Source organism: Nerophis lumbriciformis, linkage group LG30 (assembly GCF_033978685.3).
Source record: "Nerophis lumbriciformis linkage group LG30, RoL_Nlum_v2.1, whole genome shotgun sequence".
Classification (NCBI taxonomy): Eukaryota; Metazoa; Chordata; class Actinopteri; order Syngnathiformes; family Syngnathidae; genus Nerophis; species Nerophis lumbriciformis.
Window position 1 is genome coordinate 26,858,827 of NC_084577.2, and position 24,872 is coordinate 26,883,698.

A 24,872-nucleotide genomic window follows, 5' to 3' on the forward strand; every position below is an offset into this window, starting at 1 on the left:
TTGATTACGTTTTTAAATTTTTAATCAATTCATTAAATTATTGATCTCATTATTTCACATTTTAAAAATGTATCAAATTATGTATTATATTTAATAAATAATCGGCTAAGTCATGACATAATGAAATCAATGATCAATTTCAGAAATAATTCATTAAATATTGAAATCATTAATTAAATGATTAAATTAAATTTCAAATCTAATCAATTTAGTCATTTAATTAATTTATTTAACAAAGTTTTCAAAATTTTAATAATTAATTATAAATAGCCGATTAAATAATGAAATAAAAAAATAAATTATAAATTATGAAATAATTACATTTTAAAGTAACTAATTCAATGATAAAATGTCATTTTAATTCACTCATTCGTCTAATCAAACTATTCATTTAATTAATTATTAAATTGTTTTTAAATTAATTTTTTGGATAATTTGTGAACGTTGTCTGTCCATCTGTGTTGGCCCCGCGATGGAATGGCGACTTGTCCAGGGTGTACACCGCCTTCCGCCCGAATGCAGCTGAGATAGGCTCCAGCAACCCCCCCCCGTGACCCCAAAAGGGACAAGCGGTAAAAAATGGATGGATGGATGTATTATATTTAATAAATAATCGGTTAAATCATGAAATAATGAAATCAATGATAAATTTCAGAAATAATTCATTAAATATTGATATGATTAGGTGATGATGAGGTGGCGACTTGTCCAGGGTGTACCCCGCCTCCCGCTCGATTGTTGCTGAGATAGGCTCCAGCGCCCCCCGCCACCCCGAAGGGAATAAGCGGTAGAAAATGGATGGATGGATGGATGGATGATTAATTAAATGATTAAATACAATTTCAATTAATCCAATCATCTAATCAATTTAGTCATGTAATTAATTTATTAAACTATTGATTTTTAAAATGTAAATAATTATTCATTAAATTATTTATAACGTTTAATAAATAGCCGATTAAATAATGAAATAAAGAAATCCATTATAAATTATGAAATAATTACATTTTAAAGTAACTAATTCAATGATAAAATGTCATTTTAATTCACTCATTCGTCTAATCAAACTATTCATTTAATTAATTATTAAATTGTTTTAAATACATTTTTTGGATCATTTGTGAACATTGTCTGTCCATCTGTGTTGGCCCCGCGATGAGGTGGCGACTTGTCCAGGGTGTACACCGCCTTCCGCCCGAATGCAGCTGAGATAGGCTCCAGCACCCCCCCCGTGACCCCAAAAGGGACAAGCGGTAAAAAATGGATGGATGGATGTATTATATTTAATAAATAATCGGTTAAATCATGAAATAATGAAATCAATGATAAATTTCAGAAATAATTCATTAAATATTGATATGATTAGGTGATGATGAGGTGGCGACTTGTCCAGGGTGTACCCCGCCTCCCGCTCGATTGTTGCTGAGATAGGCTCCAGCGCCCCCCGCCACCCCGAAAGGAATAAGCGGTAGAAAATGGATGGATGGATGGATGGATGGAAGGATGGATGATTAATTAAATGATTAAATACAATTTCAATTAATCCAACCATCTAATCAATTTAGTCATGTAATTAATTTATTAAACGATTGATTTTTAAAATGTAAATAATTATTCATTAAATTATTTATTACGTTTAATAAATAGTTGATTAAATAATGAAATAAAGAAATCAATTATAAACTATGAAATAATTAAATTTTAAAGTAACTAATTCAATGATAAAATGTCATTCTAATTCACTCATTCGTCTAATCAAACTATTCATTTAATTAATTATTAAATTGTTTTTAAATTAATTTTTTGGATCATTTGTGAACGTTGTCTGTCCATCTGTGTTGGCCCTGCGATGAGATGGCGACTTGTCCAGGGTGTACCCCGCCTTCCGCCCGAATGCAGCTGAGATAGGCTCCAGCACCCCCCCGTGACCCCAAAAGGGACAAACGGTAGAAAATGGATGGATGGATGTATTATATTTAATAAATAATCGGTTAAATCATGAAATAATGAAATCAATGATCAATTTCAGAAATAATTCAGTAAATATTGATATGATTAATTAAATGATTAAATACAATTTCAATTAATCCAACCATCTAATCAATTTAGTCATGTAATTAATTTATTAAACTATTGATTTTTAAAATGTAAATAATTATTCATTAAATTATTTATTATGTTAATAAATAATTGATTAAATAATGAAATAAAGAAATCAATTATAACTAATTCAATGAAAAAAATTAATTTTAATTCACCCATTCGTCTAATCAAACTATTCATTTAATTATTTATTAAATTGTTTTAATACAATTTATTGGATCATTTGTGAATGTTGTCTGTCGATCTGTGTTGGCCCCGCGACCCCGAACGGGACAAGCGGTAGAAAATGGATGGGTGGATTTATTTAATTATTGATTTCATTATTTAATAATATTTTTTTATTATTTATTTAACATATCTAATAATCCATTATATCATGAAATCACTCATTAATAAATAATTACTGAAATATTGAAGTAATTAATTAAATCATTAAATACTACTCTATTCAACCTATTCATTTAATTATTGAATATTTTTTTTAATTTAATTATTGGATTATTTAATTGTTGATGTCATTATTTCATAATTTGATTTTTAAAAAATCTACTGAAATAATTTATTACAATCAAAAGATGAATTACATCCCAAAAAATTAAACATGTATTTATTCAATTCCAATTAGATTTTAATTGATGACACATCTAAGTTGACGATCAATCAATCGATTAAGCACATTACGAATATTCTTTATTCATCCATAATTAGGCTGGTAATTGAATGTGAGTCAATTAGACACAAACGTCAAGTGTTTCCCGCCACAAATAGGTTTGGTACTACCTTTACACCATCGCTCATGAACACATTATGTCTATCGTGATATATATTGATATCAGCTCTAGTTCTACACACATTGATCATGCTTTTCCTGATTTTTATTCTCTTCTTTTATGGCTTCAGTCATGCAAATTTAACGATGACATCATCAGGCCTCCAGTCCTGCCACTAACAGATCACAGTCCTGTGGGAAAGACTGACATTAAAACCCCTTGAGAGAACAGACAAAGGTGGGATCCATCACTCAGTCTAGTGTGTGTGTGTGTGTGTGTGTGTGTGTGTGTGTGTGTGTGTGTGTGTGTGTGTGTGTGTGTGTGTGTGTGTGTGTGTGTGTGTGTGTGTGTGTGCCAATCAAATCCCAGGTTGTATTGGTGTAGCAGGTCTTACCATAACACAATAAAAGAGTCGTCAGAACGACGCACATCAGAAGGAGGCGAAATAATGCTCGTTTTGAGTCACTAACCAGGTAACCATGGCAACCCCGGCTCCGGAAGCTCAATAGTCAGCGGGCAGGGCCTGACTCAACTCACATCGTCATGGCATCTCCAAAGAGATCAAAAATACATAAATAGCAAGGGGGAAACAAAAGGACGACGTATATTTGAGTATAATCCCTGTAGGACTCATAAAACTCTTTTTTTATGCTAACTTAGTCGGTGACGAAATGAGGCAACTCAATAAAAGTTGTCATAAAAACTCTCTGCAGGTTTTCATGAAGCCTCAGAAATAAAGAGTGTGAAAAGAATATCAATCAACATAAGATTGCTATTAGGATTATTCAAATGATTGGTACATCAACATTCTGAATGCATGGACAGACCTCCAACTATTGATTATTTATTGAATATTGCAAAGTTATTTTTTGTGTTACTTAAAAAAATAAATATAGAGCACTAATCGCTAGCTGATCACTAAAGCGCTAATTGTTAGCTGGAAACTAGAGCTCTAATTGTTAGCTGGCAACTAAAGTACTAAGAGTTAGTTGGCAACTAAAGTGTTGATTGTTAGCTGGCAACTAAAGCGCTAATTGTTAGCTGGCAACTAACGTGTTAGCTGGCAACTAAAGTGCTAATTGTTAGCTGGCAACTAAAGCGCTAATTGTTAGTTGGCAACTAAAGTGCTAATTGTTAGCTGGTGACTAAAGTCCTAATTATTAATTGGAAACTAGAGCGCTAATTGTTAGCTGGCAACTAAAGTGTTAGCTGGCAACTAAAGCGCTAATTGTTAGCTGGAAACTAGAGCTCTAACTGTTAGTTGGCAACTAAAGTGCTAATAGTTAGCTGGCAACTAAAGCGCTAATTGTTAGTTGGCAACTAAAGTGCTAATAGTTAGCTGGCAACTAAAGCGCTAATTGTTAGTTGGCAACTAAAGTGTTAATTGTTAGCTGGCAACTAAAGCGCTAATTGTTAGCTGGCAACTAAAGCGCTAATTGTTATTTGGCAACTAAAGTGCTAATTGTTAGCTGGTGACTAAAGTCCTAATTATTAATTGGAAACTAGAGCGATAATTGTTAGCTGGCAACTAAAGTGCAAATTGTTAGCTGGCAACTAAAGTGCTAATTGTTAGCTGGCAACTAAAGTGTTAGCTGGCAACTAAAGTACTAAGAGTTAACTGGCAACTAAAGTGCTGATTGTTAGCTGGCAACTAAAGCGCTAATTGTTAGCTGGCAACTAAAGTGTTAGCTGGCAACTAAAGTGCTAATTGCTAGCTGGCAACTAAAGTGTTAGCTGGCAACTAAAGTGCTAATTGCTAGCTGGCAAATAAAGCGCTAATTGTTAGCTGGTAACTAAAGTGTTAGCTGGCAAGTAAAGCGCTAATTGTTAGCTGGCAACTAAAGTGTTAGCTGGCAACTAAAGCGCTAATTGTTAGCTGGAAACTAGAGCTCTAATTGTTAGTTGGCAACTAAAGTGTTAATAGTTAGCTGGCAACTAAAGCGCTAATTGTTAGTTGGCAACTAAAGTGCTAATTGTTAGCTGGCAACTAAAGCGCTAATTGTTAGCTGGTGACTAAAGTCCTAATTATTAATTGGAAACTAGAGCGATAATTGTTAGCTGGCAACTAAAGTGCTAATTGTTAGCTGGCAACTAGCACGCTAATTACTATCTGCGCTAATCCGGAGCTCATTGCTAACTGACAACTAGAGTGCTAATCTTCGGCTGACAACTAGTGTGCCAAAGGCTAGCTGGCAACTGACGCACCAGTCGCTACCTGGCAACTAGAGCGCTAATCGCTAGCTGGCAATTAAAGTGCTAATTGGTAGCTGGCAACTAGAGCTCTAATTGTTAGCTGGCAACTAAAGCGCTAATTGTTAGCTAGAAACTGGAGCTCTAATTGTTAGCTGGCAACTAAAGCGCTAATTGTTAGCTGGCATCTAAAGTGTTAGCTGGCAACTAAAGTGCTAACTGTTAGCTGGCAACTAAAGCGCTAATTGTTAGCTGGCATCTAAAGTGTTAGCTGGCAACTAAAGTGCTAACTGTTAGCTGGCAACTAAAGCGCTAATTGTTAGCTGGAAATTAAAGTGCTAACTGTTAGCTGGCAACTAGAGCGCTAATTGTTAGCTGTTGACTAAAATGCTAATTGTTAGCTGGAAACTAGAGCAATAATTGTTAGTTCCCAACTGCAGCGCTAATTGTTAGTTGGCAACTAAAGCGCTAATTGTTAACTGGCAACTACCATGAATTGATTAACGTGGACCCCGACTTAAACAAGTTGAAAAACGTATTTGGGTGTTACCAATAAAAGTTTCAATCAATCAATCAAACTAAAGAACTAATTGTTAGCTGGCAACTAAAGTGCTAATTGTTAGCTGGCAACTAAAGCGCTAATTGTTAGCTAGAAACTAGAGCTCTAATTGTTAGCTGGCAACTAAAGCGCTAATTGTTAGCTGGCATCTAAAGTGTTAGCTGGCAACTAAAGTGCTAACTGTTAGCTGGCAACTAAAGCGCTAATTGTTAGCTGGCATCTAAAGTGTTAGCTGGCAACTAAAGTGCTAACTGTTAGCTGGCAACTAAAGCGCTAAATGTTAGCTGGAAATTAAAGTGCTAACTGTTAGCTGGCAACTAGAGCGCTAATTGTTAGCTGTTGACTAAAAAGCTAATTGTTAACTGGAAACTAGAGCAATAATAGTTAGTTCCCAACTGCAGCGCTAATTGTTAGTTGGCAACTAAAGTGCTAATTGTTAACTGGCAACTACCATGAATTGATTAACGTGGACCCCGATTTAAACAAGTTGAAAAACGTATTCGGGTGTTACCAATAAAAGTTTAAATCAATCAATCAAACTAAAGAACTAATTGTTAGCTAGCAACTAAAGTGCTAATTGTTAGCTGGCAACTAGAGCGCTAATTGTTAGCTGGTGACTAAAGCCCTAATTATTAATTGGAAACTAGAGCGATAATTGTTAGCTGGCAACTAGAGCGCTAATTGTTAGCTGGTGACTAAAGTCCTAATTATTAATTGGAAACTAGAGCGCTAATTGTTAGCTGGTGACTAAAGTCCTAATTATTAATTGGAAACTAGAGCGATAATTGTTAGCTGGCAACTAGCGCGCTAATTACTAGCTGCGCTAATCCGGAGCTGACGAGTGCACTAATCCCAAGAGCGCTAAATTGCTCATTGTTAACTGACAACTAGAGAGCTAATCTTTGGTTGACAACTAGTGTGCCAAAGGCTAGCTGGCAACTGACGCACCAGTCGCTACCTGGCAACTAGAGCGCTAATCGCTAGCTGACAAATAGCCCGCTGATTGCTAGGCTTTAATTGCTAGCTGGCAACTGGTGCGCTAATTGCTATCTGACAACTCGCGTGCCAACTGCTGGCTGGCAACTAACACGCCAATCGTTAGCTGACAACTAGGGTGCTAATCCCTAGCAGGCAACTAGAGCACTGATCGGTAGCCATCTTAAATGCTAACATGAACATAATAATAATAATAATAATATTCGTGTTATTATTTATTGCCATTCCACTACATGACAGTTAGTTGTCTCAATGTTCAATTCTATTTCATGACATTTACAATTGTGGAAAATATACTGTGGGGGAATATTAGAAAAAAACATATATTTAAAAATAAATCGACCAAAAATTTCACGTAGCCCCTGCAGTACCGCCGCACACCCCCGGGGGTCACGTACTTCCTGTTGAAGGTCACGTACTTCCTGTTTTAGACCTGTGCTGTACACTGTTACTCTCATATTTTAATATGTGACCAGACTCAAAATATCTTCCATTTTTCAACATCTTCTTGCTTCGTTGTGCTAAACTTCCAAAAAAGGGAAGCAAATTCATCATCATAATTAACCTGCCGCCGGCGTGTTCCGACACACAAAAAAATGCTTCCGTGTTGATGTCGGATGTTGTAGGACGACTTGTGTTTTGTTTACACGTGGCTGTGCATGTTTGTGTTATGTAACGGTGACAGGAAGTAATGCGTCCCTGAATGTCCTATATTCATAATGATGTAGGTGATAATCAGTGAGGTGCAGTCAGGGGAGGCAGGTGCCATCATGGAAAGAAAAAAAATGTAAAAAGAAAAAAAAAAAATTTAAAATAGTTATATGTATGCAGTGATTATACTATAAAGTTATTTTCCATTTAACTTCACCAGTTTTAGATTATTTTTATTCAAAATCGCTGAATTTTCACATTTGCCGTTCAAATACTGAGAAGAGACTTGCGGTGAGGCAGCAGCCAGTTGTGCCTCACCATGGATTGCGCAATGACTCGGCTAACTGCTGGCCTGCTGTGCAGTGAGACCGTATTGCTGTATGAATTATATTATACATTTCCATAGTTTAGTTAGCTGCATACTTGCCAACCCTCCCGGATTTTCCGGGAGACTCCCGAAATTCAGCGCCTCTCCCGAGTGAGCCTGTTTTCACGTCCGCTTTCCCACAATATAAACAGCATGCCTGCCCAATCACATTATAACTGTAGAATGATCGAGGGCGAGTTCTTTGTTTCTTATGTGGGTTTATTGTTAGGCAGTTTCATTAACGTCCTCCCAGCGTGGCAACAACACACAACAACAGCAGTCACGTTTTCGTCTACCGTAAAGCAGTTCGTCTGCCGTAAACAGCAATGTTGTGACACTCTTAAACAGGACAATACTGCCATCTACTGTACATGCATATGTGACAATAACATCTAGGGCTTTTAGAGAGTGCAGTGCACAACTGCGCAAACAACAAGGAGATGAAGCAGAATGCATCATCAGAGAGGGTGTTCAGCATGGTTAGAAAAATAGTGATAGAGAATAGAACAAGGATGGACAATTCAACACTTAACTCAACAATGAGTAGATGAGTGTTATGTGTGTGTATATATGTGTAAATAAATGAACAATGAAATTCAAGTATTTCTCTTATATATATATATATATATATATATATATATATATATATATATATATATATATGTATATGTATATATATATATATATATATAAAATAAAATAAATATATATATACATATATATATAAAATAAATATATATATATATATATATATATATATATCTATATATATATATATATATATATATATATATATATATATATATATATATATATATATATGAAATACTTCACTTGGTGAATTCTAGCTGTAAATATACTCCTCCCCTCTTAACCACGCCCCCGCCCCCACCTCGTGAAATCGGAGGTCTCAAGGTGCTGAGCAATCATAAAACGGCTGCAAAAGACGCACTGGGTGAGGCTCGCAGTAATCCCGCCTCATGGTGGTAGAGGGCGCTAGTGATCCCAGGGATCATTTCTGCGACTACTCGGCTGCAGAATAAGTGACAACAAGCAGCAACAGTTAGCAATCGTTTATTTTTTTTCTCTCGCCTGGACTTTTAACACGGAGGATTACATATCTAAAATAAAACAGTTTTCTAAACTGGACTTTCAGTCGAAGCAGGAGGTAATAATTAAAGGAAGCTCTCCATCGAGACAGAGAGACTTTTAAAACTGAAGAAAAATAAGGAAGACTTCTATAAACAAGTTATCGATGCTTTTGCATACCTGCCAACTTTTGAAATCAGAAAAACCTAGTAGCCAGGGTCCAGGGGCCGCAGGCCCCGGTAGGTCCAGGACAAAGTCCTGGTGGGGGGTTCAGGCTTCGCCCCCCGACGCAAAATGATTATTAGCATTCAGACAGGTTAAAATGTTGCTAAAACCATCACTTTTCTATCAGTCACAGTGACTTTTCAAAACAAAAATATTACAGCAAAAATCATATAAATAAATGATAAATGGGTTGTACTTGTATAGCGCTTTTCTACCTTCAAGGTACTCAAAGCGCTTTGACACTACTTCCACATTTACCCATTCACACACACATTCACACACTGATGGAGGGAGCTGCCATGCAAGGCGCTAACCAGCACCCATCAGGAGCAAGGGTGAAGTGTCTTGCTCAGGACACAACGGACATGACGAGGTTGGTACTAGGTGGGGATTGAACCAGGGACCCTTGGGTTGCGCACGGCCACTCTCCCACTGCGCCACGCCGTCCCTATGGGTTGATTGACATGTTTATTCTGTAAGCTAACTTCAATAGTTTGAAATTATTTTGACAGTTAATGCCAGTTATCCTGTCAACCTTTCACAAGACTTCAATTTGTTAATTGAAAGTATAAACAGTATAAACACTTTTTACAGTAAACAAATGGTAAAACAGTACTAAACAATTCCATTAAAAAAAAAATTGGTGTCATTATTAACTTTCTGTCCAAGCTTGTATAATCTACTGCCTTGTTCAATTGTAAAAAATATTCTGTGCCTAAAATTCACATTTCTATCACAATTATCATACTGTAAACATGGTAAGCTAACTTCATTAAAATTAATAGTCCTGTCAATAGCATGGAATTACAATTCAAATGTAGTTTTTTGGTAAGCCTTTCAAAAGAATTCAAAATATGAAAAATTAATGAAAATTAATTTAAGCCATCAGACACTTGAAAAGTGGCACATCACATCTCTAATGTAATCATTTTAACTTTTCAACAGAAATAGCACTGCAAAAATATTAAGGACATACTTCTGTATTTTGGTAGTTATGCTGTCAACATTTAACAAGATTTCTTCAACTTGGACTTGAAAGCATAAATAGTATAAACACTTTTAACAGTATAACAGTACTAAACAATTCCAATAGATAACATTGGTGTCATTACCTTTTTGTGGCTAAAATCAGAAAAACGTTGAAAGTTTTCCACTTGTATCGCTAGCAACGGCATTAGACTTGTGTTTTTTTGTCCCAACGTGGTCTTTTACATCGCTAATTCCTCCGTGTCCGATCGAAAAATCTTGTCTGCACAAGGTGCAATTCGCGTAGTTTTCACCCTTTTTGGAACGGATAATTATTCCCGGATAGGCTTTTGAATATTCTTCACGGAATGACTGCAGTTTTCTTTTCGGTTTAAGACTCGTTTGCGATTTTTCTCCGGCTGATTCCATGATCGTTCGCTCGTTTGGAAACAATGGCAACAGGTGCCTCGTGCTTGGCAGCGGTGCTATAAATAGCCTCGCGCATTTAAAAAAAAATTTTTTTTTAATTAATGAAAAAACGTATTTTTTATCACTGCAACGGTAACCCGGAATAGGTGGATGAAAACCGTACTAATTACGGGAAAACCGGAGTAGTTGGCAGGTATGCTTTTGTTCAGAAGGAGCAGCGCATGGACTTCATTTATAAGTAAAGGTAAGACCATAATAAAGTTTTTTTTATTAAATGTGCTTTTTTGTGTGCTACAGTTTGTATGTGTAAAGTTAAAGTTAAGTTAAAGTACCAATGATTGTCACACACACACACTAGGGAATCATTTTTGGTGATTTAACCCCCAATTCCAAGCCTTGACGCTGAGTGCCAAGCAGGGAAGAATGCTGGTATGAGCTTTTAAACATAACCCGTTAACTGCTGCCAATCAAATGGTGAATAAGATACTCTTTAGGGTTCATATGTTTGTAAATCTGACTGTGATGAAGTCAGTGCCTCACCAGCCATCAACCTCACCGCACGTCACTGAATTTGGACACCCGTGTTTCATAGCTTGTTGTTTTTTCAACAACGTGAAATCAACTTGCCATTTTATAAATGTGTTCCTTGTAACTTTAACCTCAAAAACCACAAGATGTCAACAAAAATTGGAAAACAAATACAGTACAGGTGTTGATGCTTTACTTGTTTTATAACACACACTGAGAGTCAAATTAACTGTACTGTTTTAATTGCCACTAATAATAGTAATAATCATAAAAAGAAACACCGCCGAAGGCTTCCTTATTGTCGTCCACGAGTTTTCAGACATTCCCAGTGTCACTTTTACACTTGAAAAGTGTAACGTTTGTTTATGTTCCAACATATTTACCCATTTGCGTGTTTTTTGTGCAGGAAATAACAGCTGATAATAAGCTTTCTGCACAGTTGAGTAACTCCAGACACGGTTTATCATCGTCATGTCATCGCCGCCATCCAACGCGTGCATCTCTCTTTCCCCGCCAACGGTATCCCACGGCAACAGTCTGTGCCTGAGCCCTAACATAGTGCCTCCTCATAACCACTCTACATTCCCTGGATCTATGATGCAAACGTGGATATCTTTGAGCACGTCTGGCTTACGCAATGTTTGTCACTAATTGCTGTGACCTAGTCTGAAGGTATCAATAACTATCAGACTCCGTATTGATCCAGTGTTGCCTCTCATTCTTTTCCGCTGACACTGCACTTGAATTCATGCACGGAGGACGAGACATCCATCAAACAAACAAACTCTTCGCACCGAAAAACTGTATTGACGTATAAAGGAAACAACTAAAAGTCTCAAAATACATGAATTTTAGGATAAAATCATAAACATTTGCTAAAATGCAAGCAAAAAACATCCGCATGCTAATGGTAGCATGATAAAATAGAAGTTAGCGTGTTTATAAAATGGCGCCAATTATCAAAATGTATGATTTTTAGGTCAAAATTAATACAATTAACTAAAATGCTAGCAAAAAACATCTGTATGCTAATGGTAGCATGATAAAATAGAAGTTAGCGTGTTTATAAAATGGCGCCAATTATCAAAATGTATGATTTTTTGGTCACAATGAATACAATTAACTAAAATGCTAGCAAAAAATCATCCGTATGCTAATGGTAGCACGATAAAATAGAAGTTAGCGTGTTTATAAAATGGCGCCACTTATCAAAATGTATGATTTTTAGGTCACAATGAACTAAAATGCTAGCAAAAAACATCCGTATGCTAATGGTAGCATGATAAAATAGAAGTTAGCATGTATATAAAATGGCGTCAATTAGCAAAATGTATGATTTTTAGGTCAAAATTAATACAATTAACTAAAATGCTAGCAAAAATCATCCGTATGCTAATGGTAGCATGATAAAATAGAAGTTAGCGTGTTTATAAAATGGCGCCAATTATCACAATGTATGATTTTTAGGTCAAAATGAATACAATTAACTAAAATGCTAGCAAAAAACATCCGTATGCTAATGGTAGCATGATAAAATAGAAGCTAGCGTGTTTATAAAATGGCGCCAATTATCAAAATGTATGATTTTTAGGTCAAAATGAATACAATTAACTAAAATGCTAGCAAAAAACATCCGTATGCTAATGGAAGCATGATAAAATAGAAGTTAGCGTGTATATAAAATGGCGTCATTTATCAAAAGGTATGATTTTTAGGTCAAAATTAATACAATTAAATAAAATGCTAGCAAAAAACATCCGCATGCTAATGGTAGCACGATAAAATAGAAGTTAGCGTGTTTATAAAATGGCGCAAATTATCAAAATGTATGATTTTTTGGTCACAATGAATACAATTAACTAAAATGCTAGCAAAAAACATCTGTATGCTAATGGTAGCATGATACAATAGAAGTTAGCGTGTATATAAAATGGCATCAATTATCAAAATGTATGATTTTTAGGTCAAAATTAATACAATTAACTAAAATGCTAGCAAAAAACATCCGCATGCTAATGGTAGCATGATAAAATAGAAGTTAGCGTGTTTATAAAATGGCGCCAATTATCAAAATGTATGATTTTTTGGTCACAATGAATACAATTAACTAAAATGCTAGCAAAAAACATCCGCATGCTAATGGTAGCATGATAAAATAGAAGTTAGCGTGTTTATAAAATGGCGCCAATTATCAAAATGTATGATTTTTAGGTCAAAATTAATACAATTAACTAAAATGCTAGCAAAAAACATCCGTATGCTAATGATAGCACGATAAAATAGAAGTTAGCGTGTTTATAAAATGGCGCCATTTATCAAAATCTCTGATTTTTAGGTCAAAATGGATAAAAGTAGCTAAAATGCTAGCATGATATCTTAGCCTGCTAATACAGGATATGTTGACATACTTTCAAGATTGTGCCAAGCATCAAAAGCCATGATTTTTAGGTTCAAACAAATAGAGTTAGATTAAAAAGCTTGCATGAAATGTTAGCATGCTAACGTTCGCTTAGGGATGTTAGTTGTAATGTGGACACCAAGTGCATGCTAACGTTAGCTTGTTAAAATGGAAACAGTTAACATACTTGAAAGTTTGGGGCAAGTCCCAAAATCCGGACTTTTGGTGGTAGCAGGGGGTGTATATTGTAGCGTCCCGGAAGAGTTAGTGCTGCAAGGGTTTCTGGGTATTTGTCCTGTTGTGTTTATGTTGTGTTACGGTGCGGATGTTCTCCCGAAATGTGTTTGTCATTCTTGTTTGGTGTGGGTTCACAGTGTGGCGCATATTTGTAACAGTGTTAAAGTTGTTTATACGGCCACCCTCAGTGTGACCTGTATGGCTGTTGACCAAGAGTGTGATGCATTCACTTGTGTGTGTGAAAAGCCGTAGATATTATGTGACTGGGCCGGCACGCAAAGGCAGTGCCTTTAAGGTTTATTGTCGCTCTGTACTTCTCCCTACGTCCGTGTACACAGCGGCCTTTTAAAAAGTCATACATTTGACTTTTTGAAACCGATACCGATAATCTTGAAACCGATACCGATAATTTCCGATATTCCATTTTAAAGCATTTATCGGCCGATATGATCGGACATCTCTAATCGAAAGCAACGATGTTGATATTTTTACACTTACAAAATCACAACAATCAACATCTTACGAGGGTTTGGCTTTGCAATAGATGGGAAAGCATGACAAGAAGTAAGACTACTATGATTAATATTTATATTTTGTGTAATATTTCCTCTTGCTCGCAAAGATTAACAAGAGTTGCTCACACGCGTCAAAAGCTTGCATGTGGATTAGCAGGCTCAGTGCTCAGATTAGCAGCCGTTATGTTTTGTCTATGAAAGAGTTGGTGTGTGTGCACTTATATATACACACACACACACACACACACACACACACACACACACACACACACACACACACACACACACACTATTATCAAAAGCTAGAAGTGTGTCTTATTATGAGAGTATGTGGAACGTTTCACAAGACACAGGGTTCAGGGTTCAGGTTCAGATCTTATTGTTACTCCATTTATACTACCTTCCATCCATCCATCCATCCATCCATCTTCTTCCGCTTATCCGAGGTCGGGTCGCGGGGGCAGCAGCCTAAGCAGGGAAGCCCAGACTTCCCTCTCCCCAGCCACTTCGTCCAGCTCCTCCCGGGGGATCCCGAGGCGTTCCCAGGCCAGCCGGGAGAGATAGTCTTCCCAACGTGTCCTGGGTCTTCCCCGTGGCCTCCTACCGGTCGGACGTGCCCAAAACACCTTCCTAGGGAGGCGTTCGGGTGGCATCCTGACCAGATGCCCGAACCACCTCATCTGGCTCCTCTCCATGTGGAGGAGCGGCGGCTTTACTTTGAGCCCCCCCCCCGAATGACAGAGCTTCTCACCCTATCTCTAAGGGAGAGCCCCGAAACTCATTTCGGCCGCTTGTACCCGTGATCTTGTCCTTTCGGTCATAACCCAAAGCTCATGACCATAGGTGAGAATGGGAACGTAGATCGACCGGTAAATCGAGAGCTTTGCCTTCCGGCTCAGCTCCTTCTTCACCACAACGGATCGATGCAGCGTCCGCATTACTGAAGACGCCGCACCGATCCGCCTGTCGATCTCACGATCCACTCTTCCCCCACTCGTGAACAAGACTCCGAGGTACTTGAACTCCTCCACTTGGGGCAAGATCTCCTCCCCAACCCGGAGATGGCACTCCACCCTTTTCCGGGAGAGAACCATGGACTCGGGCTTGGAGGTGCTGATTCCCATCCCAGTCGCTTCACACTCGACTGCGAACCGATCCAGTGAGAGCTGAAGATCTTGGCCGGAGGAAGCCATCAGGACCACATCATCTGCAATTAGCAGAGACCTAATCCTGCAGCCACCAAACCAGATACCCTCAACGCCCTGACTGCGCCTAGAAATTCTGTCCATAAAAGTTATGAACAGAATCGGTGACAAAGGGCAGGCTTGGCGGAGTCCAACCCTCACTGGAAACGTGTCCGACTTACTGCCGGCAATGCGGACCAAGCTCTGGCACTGATCATACAGGGAGCGGACTGCCACAATCAGACAGTCCGATACCCCATACTCTCTGAGCACTCCCCACAGGACTTCCCGAGTGACACGGTCGAATGCCTTCTCCAAGTCCACAAAGCACATGTAGACTGGTTGGGCAAACTCCCATGCACCCTCAAGGACCCTGCTGAGAGTATAGAGCTGGTCCACAGTTCCACGACCAGGACGAAAAACCACACTGTTCCTCCTGAATCCGAGGTTCGACTATCCGGCGTAGCCTCCTCTCCAGTACACCTGAATAGACCTTACCGGGAAGGCTGAGGAGTGTGATCCCACGATAGTTGGAACACACCCTCCGGTTCCCCTTCTTAAAGAGAGGAACCACCACCCCGGTCTGCCAATCCAGAGGTACCGCCCCCGATGTCCACGCGATGTTGCAGAGTCTTGTCAACCAAGACAGCCCCACAACATCCAGAGCCTTAAGGACTTGGAGGTGCTGATTCCCATCCCAGTCGCTTCACACTCGGCTGCGAACCGATCCAGTGAGAGCTGAAGATCTTGGCCGGAGGAAGCCATCAGGACCACATCATCTGCAAATAGCAGAGACCTAATCCTGCAGCCACCAAACCAGATACCCTCAACGCCCTGACTGCGCCTAGAAATTCTGTCCATAAAGGTTATGAACAGAATCGGTGACAAAGGGCAGCCTTGGTGGAGTCCAACCCTCACTGGAAACGTGTCCGACTTACTGCCGGCAATGCGGACCAAGCTCTGGCACTGATCATACAGGGAGCGGACTGCCACAATCAGACAGTCCGATACCCCATACTCTCTGAGCTCTCCCCACAGGACTTCCCAAGGGACACGGTCGAATGCCTTCTCCAAGTCCACAAAGCACATGTAGACTGGTTGGGCAAACTCCCATGCACCCTCAAGGACCCTGCCGAGAGTATAGAGCTGGTCCACAGTTCCACGACCAGGACGAAAAACCACACTGTTCCTCCTGAATCCGAGGTTCGACTATCCGGCGTAGCCTCCTCTCCAGTACACCTGAATAGACCTTACCGGGAAGGCTGAGGAGTGTGATCCCACGATAGTTAGAACACACCCTCCGGTTCCCCTTCTTAAAGAGAGGAACCACCACCCCGGTCTGCCAATCCAGAGGTACCGCCCCCGATGTCCACGCGATGCTGCAGAGTCTTGTCATCCAAGACAGCCCCACAGCATCCAGAGCCTTAAGGAACTCCGGGCGGATCTCATCCACCCCCAGGGGCCTTGCCACCGAGGAGCTTTTTAACTACCTCGGCAACCTCAGAAATAGGAGAGCCCACCACAGATTCCCCAGGCCCTGCTTCCTCATAGGAAGACGTGCTGGTAGGATTGAGGAGGTCTTCGAAGTATTCCCTCCACCGATCCACAACATCCGCAGTCGAGGTCAGCAGAGCACCATCCCCACCACACACGGTGTTAACACTGCACTGCTTCCCCTAACTTCCTATAACCACCCACAATTGTTTTTATTTGGACCAGTGTAGGGTTGTACCGATTTGGTACCAGTACCAAAATGTATTTGGATACATTTTCGATACTTTTCTAAATAAAGGGGACCACATAAAAATTGCATTATTGTCTGTATTTTAACAAAAGAATCTTACGTTACCTTCTTGAGACCTCTGAAAAATGCCTCCCTCTTTAGGACCAGCCTTTCTAGATATATAAAGTAGTGTATTTACAACATTAATAATATATACATACTATGCAAATATAAAAAAGCTTGTTGTGAAAAATGAGTTGGAATTTCACAAGAAAAAGGTCACAATTTCACAAGAAATCTTTGAATTTTGACAGTATTATAACAAAAGTCGTCATTTTATTCAACAGAAGTCAAAATTTGACAAGAAAAACTGAACATTTGTGCAATATTATGATAAAAGTTGGAATTTTACTCAACAAAAGTCGCCGTTTTCCAAGAAAAGCTTAAAATTTTATGAAAAGAGTCGTCATTTTTACCCGACAAAAGTCACAATTTTATAAGAAAACTTTAAGATTTCGGCAATATTACTATAATGATTGGAATTTTACTCGGCAAAACTATGACAAAAGTCAAAAATTTCACTCAAAAAATGTCACTATATTACAAGAACAACAACAAAAATGGCAATATTGTGATAAAAGTCAGCATTTTATATGGTTTTGCGTTAAAAAGTAATAATTTTACATAAAAAAGTAACAATTTTACAAGTAAATATTGCAATTTTACAGACACAGAAAAATTATGAGAAATTGTTCCAGATTTTATAAGAAAAAAGTCAACACATTGTGAGGAAAAGACGGCTTTTAGTAAATGTTTTGTATTTTTTTGTTTGTAATTGGTTTTTAATCTTCATTATTTACTTCAAGTTATTACAGTATGTCTCTATATACAAATTTATTTTTTGTTATTCATTTTGGCCAAAGGGGGCGCATTTCAATTTCTTACACACACTTGTTATTTCATATGTTGACCAGAGGGGGGAGCACTTTTAAACCCGCCACACGGTCAATTTGAAAAATCCCTCTTTTTTGGGACCATCCTCATGTTGATAGATGTCACCAGCAGGGGTGCAAATGAGACATTGTCTATTAGATGCAATGTTATTGGGACCATGATTTATGTCAGCACTTGTTCACACCTCCTCATATGGAAGATACTTTTCCTTCTTCATGTCTCAAGAAGGGTAGAAGGAAAAGGTCACAATTTCACAAGAAATCTTTGAATTTTGACAGTATTATAATAAAAGTCGTCATTTTATTCAACAGAAGTCAAAATTTGACAAGAAAAACTGAACATTTGTGCAATATTATGATAAAAGTTGGAATTTTACTCAATAGCAGTAGCAATTTTACAAGAAAAGCTTAACATTTGGGCAATTTTATGAAAAGAGTCGTAATTTTACTGGACAAAAGTCACATTTTTACAAGAAAACAAAAAAAATGTTGGCAATATTATAATAATAATAATCGGAATTTTACTTGGCAAAATTATGACAAAAGTCATAATTTTACTCGAAAAATGTCACTATATTACAAGAACAACAACAAAAATGGCAATATTGTGATAAAAGTCAGCATTTTATATGGTTTTGCGTTAAAAAGTAATAATTTTACATAAAAAAGTAACAATTTTACAGAAACAGAAAAAATATGAGAAATTGTTCCAGATTTTACAAGAAAAAAGTCAACACATTGTGAGGAAAAGACGGCTTTTAGTAAATGTTTTGTATTTTTTGTTTGTAATTGGTTTTTAATCTTCATTATTTACTTCAAGTTATTACAGTATGTCTCTATATACACATTTATTTTTTGTTATTAATTTTGGCCAAAGGGGGCGCATTTCAATTTCTTACACACACTTGTTATTTCATATGTTGACCAGAGGGGGAGCACTTTTAAACCCGCCACACGGTCAATTTGAAAAATCCCTCCTTTTTGGGACCATCCTCATGTTGATAGATGTCACCAGCAGGGGTGCAAATGAGACATTGTCTATTAGATGCAATGTTATTGGGACCATGATTTATGTCAGCACTTGTTCACACCTCCTCATATGGAAGATACGTTTCCTTCTTCATGTCTCAAGAAGGGTAGAAGGAAAAGGTCACAATTTCACAAGAAATCTTTGAATTTTGACAGTACTATAACAAAAGTCGTCATTTTATTCAACAGAAGTCAAAATTTGACAAGAAAAACTGAACATTTGTGCAATATTATGATAAAAGTTGGAATTTTACTCAATAGCAGTAGCAATTTTACAAGAAAAGCTTAAAATTTGGGCAATTTTATGAAAAGAGTCGTGATTTTACTGGACAAAAGTCACAATTTTACAAGAAAACAAAAAAAAATGTTGGCAATATTATAATAATAATCGGAATTTTACTTGGCAAAATTATGACAATAGTCAAAAATGTCACTCAAAAAATGTCACTATATTACAAGAACAACAACAAAAATGGCAATATTGTGATAAAAGTCAGAATTTTATATGGTTTTGCGTTAAAAAGTAATAATTTTACATAAAAAAGTAACAATTTTACAAGTAACAGAAACAGAAACAGAAAAATTATAAGAAATTGTTCCAGATTTTATAAGAAAAAAGTCAACACATTGTGAGGAAAAGACGGCTTTTAGTAAATGTTTTGTATTTTTTGTTTGTAATTGGTTTTTAATCTTTGAATTTTGACAGTATTATAACAAAAGTCGTCATTTTATTCAACAGAAGTCAAAATTTTACAAGAAAACACTGAACATTTGTGCAATATTATGATAAAAGTTGGAATTTTACTCAATAGCAATAGCAATTTTACAAGAAAAGCTTAAAATTTGGGCAATTTTAGGAAAAGAGTCGTAATTTTACTGGACAAAAGTCAAATTTTTACAAGAAAACAAAAAAAATGTTGGCAATATTATAATAATAATCGGAATTTTACTTGGCAAAATGATGACAAAAGTCATAATTTTACTTGAAAAATGTCACTATATTACAAGAACAACAACAAAAATGGCAATATTGTGATAAAAGTCAGAATTTTATATGGTTTTGCGTTAAAAAGTAATAATTTTACATAAAAAAGTAACAATTTTACAAGTAAATATTGCAATTTTACAGAAACAGAAAAATTATGAGAAATTGTTCCAGATTTTATAAGAAAAATGTCAACACATTGTGAGGAAAAGACGGCTTTTAGTAAATGTTTTGTATTTTTTGTTTGTAATTGGTTTTTAATCTTCATTATTTACTTCAAGTTATTACAGTATGTCTCTATATACACATTTATTTTTTGTTATTAATTTTGGCCAAAGGGGGCGCATTTCAATTTCTTACACACACTTGTTATTTCATATGTTGACCAGAGGGGTAGCACTTTTAAACCCGCCACACGGTCAATTTGAAAAATCCCTCCTTTTTGGGACCACCCTCATTTTGATAGATGTCACCAGCAGGGGTGCAAATGAGACATTCTCTATTAGATGCAACGTTATTGGGACCATGATTTATGTCAGCACTTGTTCACACCTCCTCATATGGAAGATACTTTTCCTTCTTCATGTCTCAAGAAGGGTAGAAGGAAAAGGTCACAATTTCACAAGAAATCTTTGAATTTTGACAGTATTATAACAAAAGTCGTCATTTTATTCAACAGAAGTCAAAATTTGACAAGAAAAACTGAACATTTGTGCAATATTATGATAAAAGTTGGAATTTTACTCAATAGCAATTTTACAAGAAAAGCTTAAAAAGTGGACAATTTTATGAAAAGAGTCGTAATTTTACTGGACAAAAGTCACATTTTTACAAGAAAACAAAAAAAATGTTGGCAATATTATAATAATAATCGGAATTTTACTTGGCAAAATTATGACAAAAGTCAAAAATGTCACTCAAAAAATGTCACTATATTACAAGAACAACAACAAAAATGGCAATATTGTGATAAAAGTCAGAATTTTATATGGTTTTGCGTTAAAAAGTAATAATTTTACATAAAAAAGTAACAATTTTACAAGTAACAGAAACAGAAACAGAAAAATTATAAGAAATTGTTCCAGATTTTATAAGAAAAAAGTCAACACATTGTGAGGAAAAGACGGCTTTTAGTAAATGTTTTGTATTTTTTGTTTGTAATTGGTTTTTAATCTTTGAATTTTGACAGTATTATAATAAAAGTCGTCATTTTATTCAACAGAAGTCAAAATTTGACAAGAAAAACTGAACATTTGTGCAATATTATGATAAAAGTTGGAATTTTACTCAATAGCAGTAGCAATTTTACAAGAAAAGCTTAAAATTTGGGCAATTTTAGGAAAAGAGTCGTAATTTTACTGGACAAAAGTCAAATTTTTACAAAAAAACAAAAAAAATGTTGGCAATATTATAATAATAATCGGAATTTTACTTGGCAAAATGATGACAAAAGTCATCATTTTACTCGAAAAATGTCACTAATTTACAAGAACAACAAAAACATTGGCAATATTGTGATGAGTCAGAATTTTATACGACAAATGTCACCTATTTGCATAAAAAAAGTAATAATTTAACGAGAAAATATTGCATTATTACAGAAACAAAAAGAATGTGAGAAATTGTTCCCAATTTTATTGTGAGAAAAAAACTGCTTTTAGTTAATTTGTTGTTTGTAATTGGTTTTCAATCTTCATTATTTACTTCAAGTTATTACAGTACACGTCTCTATATACATATTTATTTCTTTATTTTCAAAACATTTTTTAATTACTGTTGGCCAGAGGGGGCGCATTTCAATTTCTTACACACACTTGTTATTTCATATGTTGACCAGAGGGGGAGCACTTTTAAAAGTGACACACAGTCCATTTGAAAAATCCCTCCTTTTTGGGACCACCCTCATTTTGATAGATGTCACCAGCAGGTGTGCAAATGAGACATTCTCTATTACTGGTTTTCCTTTTTGGGACCATGATGTGAGTGTGAATGTTGTCTGTCTATCTGTGTTGGCCCTGTGATGAGATGGCGACTTGTCCAGAGTGTACCCCACCTTCCGCCCGAATGAAGCTGAGATAGGCTCCAGCACCCACCCCCACTACCTCAAAAGGGACAAGCGGTAGAAAATGGATGGATGGATGGATGGATGGTACATTAAACATTTTCATTCTATTATTTTGGCAAAATAGGACAAGTGGTAGAAAATAGATTATTAATCTACTTGTTCATTTACTGTTAATATCTGCTTATTTTCTCTTTCAACATGTTCTATCTACACTTCTGTTAAAATATAAGAATCACTTGGTCTTCTGTTGTTTGATACTTTATATTAGTTCTTTGATAATACCCCAAATTTAGGTATCGATCCGATACCAAGTAGTTACAGGATCATACATTGGTCATATTCAAAGTCCTCATGTGTCCAGGGACGTATTTCCTGAGTTTATAAACATAACATGAATTTGAAAAAAGATCGATATTGATACTAGCACAATTGTCCAAGACGATATGAATGGGTTGGTGTTGAAATTTTTCGAAACGGTTGAAAAATGTTGACGTAGTAACAGTTTGAATTTTAATGGGTATTTCGGAATTCCTTGAATTTCGGGAAAACCGGGAATTTGTACGAGAGAAAAAAAGGAATGTTTTGAAGAATGTGGAATTGTCAAAAACGGTTGAAAAATGTGGACTGTGAAAACTTTCCAGGAAGAGGTGGAAATAGGGCTTTGAAAAAAACGGGAATTCTGGGAATTCCTGGAATTTTTTTCCCAAATAAACTTGTAAAAATGGCCCATTCATTTTTAACGGAAATTCTGGGTAACCTGGGATATTTTGTGGGAATTTTGATACTCGAACGGTTCCGATCGGACAAGAAATGTGGGGTACGGAGTGGATCGTATAATGCCCATTCATTGTCAATAGGGAGAAAGTTCCGGGAAACTCCTGGAAAAACAGGAATTTTGAGAAAGGGAAAACATGTTTTGCGTTCGATATATCAGAATAGTGTGTACGTGTGGTTGAAAGGTCGGAATCGGGTTTAAAAAGGGTGACGAATTTGGAAAATTTAGGGTATTGTCGAACTTGAAAACGTCTATTCGTTTAAGTGGGAATTTCCTGGAAATCTTGGATTTTTGGCAAAATTTGGATTTTTTGGGGGGGAAAATATTGATACTAGCACAATTGTCCAAGACGATATGAATGGGTTGGTGTCGGAATTTTTCGAAACGGTTGAAAAATGTTGAAGTAGTAACAGTTTGAATTTTAATGGGTATTTCAGAATTCTTTGAATTTCGGGAAAACTGGGAATTTATACGAAAAAAAAGAAGGAATGTTTTGAATGTGGAATTGTCAAAAACGTTGAAAAATGTGGACTGTGAAAACTTTCCAGGAAGAGGTGGAAATAGTGCTTTGAAAAAAACTGGAATTCTGGGAATTCCTGGAATTTTTTCCCAAAAAAAACCTTTGAAAAATGTCCCATTCATTTTTAACGTTAAAAATGTGCGGACAAAATGGGAATTCTGCGTAACCTAGGATATTTTGTGGGAAATTTTGATACTCGAATGGTTCCGATTAGACGAGAAATGTGGGGTATGGAGTGGATCGTATAATGCCCATTCATTGTCAATAGGGAGAAAATTCCGGGAAACTCCTGGAAAAACAGGAATTTTGAGCAAGGCAAAACATGTTTTGCGTTCGATATATCAGAATAGTGTGTACGTGTGGTTGAAAGGTCGGAATCGGTTTTAAAAAGGGTGACAAATTTGGAGAATTTAGGGCATTGTCGAACTTGAAAACGTCTATTCGTTTAAGTGGGAATTTCCTGGAAATCCTGGATTTTTGGCAAAATCTGGATTTTTTGGGGGAAAATATTGAGACTAGCACAATTGTCCAAGACTATATGAATGGGTTGGTGTTGGAATTTTTCGAAACGGTTGAAAAATGTTGAAGTAGTAACAGTTTGAATTTTAATGGGTATTTCGGAATTCCTTGAATTTCGGGGAAACCGGAAATTTGTACGGGGGGGAAAAAAGGAAAATTGTATGTTTTGAATGCGGAATTGTCAAAAACGGTTGAAAAATGTGGACTGTGAAAACTTTCCAGGAAGAGAGGGAAATAGGGCTTTGGAAAACCGGGAATTCTGGGAATTCCTGAAATTAAAAAAAAAAAAACTTTGAAAAATGGCCCATTCCTTTTTAACGGAAATTCTGGGTAACCTGGGATATTTTGTGGGAATTTTGATACTCGAACGGTTCCGATCGGACGAGAAATATGGGGTATGGAGTGGATCGTATAATGCCCATTCATTGTCAATAGGGAGAAAATTCCGGGAAACTCCTGGAAAAACAGGAATTTTGAGAAAGGCAAAACATGTTTTGCGTTCGATATATCAGAATAGTGTGAACGTGTGGTTGAAAGGTCGGAATCGGGTTTAAAAAGGGTGACGAATTTGGAAAATTTAGGGTATTGTCGAACTTGAAAACGTCTATTCGTTTAAGTGGGAATTTCCTGGAAATCTTGGATTTTTGGCAAAATTTGGATTTTTTGGGGGGGAAAATATTGATACTAGCACAATTGTCCAAGACGATATGAATGGGTTGGTGTCGGAATTTTTCGAAACGGTTGAAAAATGTTGAAGTAGTAACAGTTTGAATTTTAATGGGTATTTCAGAATTCTTTGAATTTCGGGAAAACTGGGAATTTATACGAAAAAAAAGAAGGAATGTTTTGAATGTGGAATTGTCAAAAACGTTGAAAAATGTGGACTGTGAAAACTTTCCAGGAAGAGGTGGAAATAGTGCTTTGAAAAAAACTGGAATTCTGGGAATTCCTGGAATTTTTTCCCAAAAAAAACCTTTGAAAAATGTCCCATTCATTTTTAACGTTAAAAATGTGCGGACAAAATGGGAATTCTGCGTAACCTAGGATATTTTGTGGGAAATTTTGATACTCGAATGGTTCCGATTAGACGAGAAAT

The 24,872-nt window shown here is 36.6% G+C and overlaps 1 protein-coding gene across 1 annotated transcript in view; it reads right to left on the reverse strand.

Moving 5' to 3' along the window:
- The window catches only part of LOC133572820 (rho guanine nucleotide exchange factor 17-like), a 158,221-nt gene that overhangs the window by 61,282 nt on the left and 72,067 nt on the right, over positions 1–24,872 (reverse strand). The gene's annotated exons all lie outside the window — the stretch shown is intronic.